The sequence below is a fragment of the Brassica napus genome, chromosome C2, assembly GCF_020379485.1.
Source record: "Brassica napus cultivar Da-Ae chromosome C2, Da-Ae, whole genome shotgun sequence".
NCBI classification, from domain to species: Eukaryota; Viridiplantae; Streptophyta; class Magnoliopsida; order Brassicales; family Brassicaceae; genus Brassica; species Brassica napus.
The window spans coordinates 15502526-15505201 of record NC_063445.1 but is presented as its reverse complement, the minus strand read 5'-3'; the positions used below and the strand labels follow the sequence as shown (position 1 = coordinate 15505201).

The following is a 2676-nucleotide window of genomic DNA, read 5'->3' as shown; positions in this document are numbered from 1 at the left end:
CTTCTTCTTTAACCGATCATCATCGAATACGATGACTGTAGTAGATCTGTCTCAGATTTTCAATTTTAAAAAATCTATGTTTTCAGACCCAGTTGCGGAAACAATAATTACCAGAAAAATAAGATCTCGGAGAAAGATAAAGAATAAGCCGAAGAAGATAGATAAAGAAGATGGAGAATGAATAGTGATGACATGGCAAATCCGAATTGATGACATGGCAGATGACATGGAAAATCGCTTAGTCAGCCGCCAAACGAATATATAACTCAGCCTAAATAAATCAGCCCTCATGTACAATGCAAGTCAGCCGAAACGTGGATACTATTTCAGTAATTAATCTTTCGCTAATAAATCAGCTGTAATTAGGATGAAAAATCTTAAATCAGCCATATCGTCAAATAAATCAGCCGTCAAACAAATGATATTCTAGTAATTAATCTTTCCCTAATAAGTCAGCCGTAAATAAGCTGAGTTTACTATTAATCCATCCAATGACGGATGATTAAATATAACTCAGCCGTAACAACATCTCATAAGTCGGCCTTAAATTCAATAACTCAGACAGTCGATGTTCATTAACTCAGCTGTGGAAACATAACTCAGCCGTGTCTTAACTACAACTCAGCCAAATTTTACAGAAATCAAACCGCCGATGTATAAGTCAGTCGTAACTTGTGTACGTAAGTCAGCAGTTATCCCATAAATTAGCTAGATTTCTGTAAATCAGCCGTAACTAACAGCTGATTTATGTTCTTAAGTCAGCCGTTTTCTCTTAAGTCAGTCGCGTTGTTTAATTCAGCCGCAACGTAGCAATAACTCAGCCGTAACGACGTATATAGCTCTTTACGGCCGACTTAATGAAAACACAGAACCGAATTCTTACGTGGCGCCGGGTTTTTTATTACGTGGCATTAAAAAGTAACCGCATTTTTGTAAATACGTTTTTTCTCATAACGTAAAAAAAAAGACACATTTGGTATTTAAAAAATGCCTGTAATAAAAAAAAGATATGTATGGTTCTAGTCAATTGTCCTAAAATATTGTATATTTGAGTAAACTTACCTAATTGTTATCGTAGCACGTTTATAGTGTTTTCGAAATATCATATATTACATTTTGTATACATGGATTAACACTAAGATTAAACAATGCAAGGCGATGACAGAGGCACAGCGCACAGTAGGTGGCTATTATCATTAATATATAAAACCGTATATGCATATTTAATTTATTAATTAATCACATTTTTTTTCTTTAAGCAAGGAAATAGCACAACGCAAGCTAGTATAAATATAGACGCGTCCACAAATGATCACAGTTCTCATCAAACATTAAGTATCAATCAAGAGAAGAAGAGTGAGAAGAAGAGATAGATCATGGCAACTACTCCAAAATGTCTTACCAAAACAAAAAAAAAAAACTACTCCAAAATGGATCATGGTGGGAGGAGAAGGTCCTGAGAGTTACAACCAGAACTCCTCGTATCAGGTATATATTTATATAAATGATTTTGAAACATTGTATATGATTTATTTTATGTAAGTAGGCATGTATTAATTACCTCTTTAATTTGGTTTCAAAGAGAGCACTGTTAGAAGCGGCAAAAGAAAAGATGAGCGAGGCTATCAAGGCCAAACTCAGCCTTGATTTGAACTCTGATCGCTTCAGTGTGGCAGATTTTGGTTGTACGAGTGGACCTAATACTTTTGTTGCAGTCCAAAACATCATTGATGCAGTTGAAGACAAGTACCGCCAAGGAGACCGGACAAAACCCGGCCGAGAACATGGAGTTCCAAGTCCTCTTCAACGACTTTACTACTAACGATTTCAACACTCTCTTCCAGTCGCTTCCTGCGGGCAGAAGATACTATAGTGCTGGTGTTCCGGGTTCCTTCTTTGAAAGTGTTCTTCCTAAAGAGAGTTTCCACATAGGAGTTAACAATTACGCATTCCATTTCACCTCCAAAATCCCCAAAGGGATCACGGACCGCGACTCTCCATCCTGGAACAGAGACATGCATTGCACTGGGTTCAACAAAGCGGTCAAGAAAGCATATCTTGATCAGTACTCGGCCGACACCAAGATTCTATTAGATGCTAGAGCCGACGAGCTCGTCCCCGGGGGATTGATGTTGCTTTTTGTATCGTGTCTGAGAGACGGAGTTAAAATGTCCGAGACCTCCAAAGGAATAGTGTTGTATGCTGTCGGAGGTTCTCTTAACGACCTTGCTCAACGGGTATGTTGTGACGGATGTGAGAAGATAGAAATTAACAGATGGATAAACAATAAAGAAAGACACAGAGATTTAACGTGGTTCACTCCTAACGGCTATGTCCACGGGCAAAGAGAAATTTTATTGATGGAGTAATTACAGAGATCTGTCTACAAGAAGATCAGATCTAGTTTCTCTACGGCTGTTAACTAGGTTTAGAGGAGGCACAAGATATATATAGTTGTGTCCCAGAAAACCCTAGAACTAGTGGGCCTCAAAAGACTAAGCCCCAAAAGATTCAAGGCATTATTCAACAAATATCCACCTTGACTTGAATCCTCCATAATCAGATGTACCAGAATGCACTTCTTCGTGCTCAGAATAAAGATGTACCAGACTCTCTGTTTGCTCAGATGTTCCGTCGAACTCAGATGTCAGATGTCCCGTCGGACCAGATGCTCTT

The 2676-nt window shown here is 38.3% G+C and overlaps 1 pseudogene; it reads left to right on the top strand.

Annotated features, from left to right (window-relative positions):
• The first annotated feature begins 1298 nt into the window (after positions 1 to 1298).
• On the top strand, positions 1299 to 2384 carry LOC106442691 (annotated as a pseudogene).
• Positions 2385 to 2676: the final 292 nt, after the last annotated feature.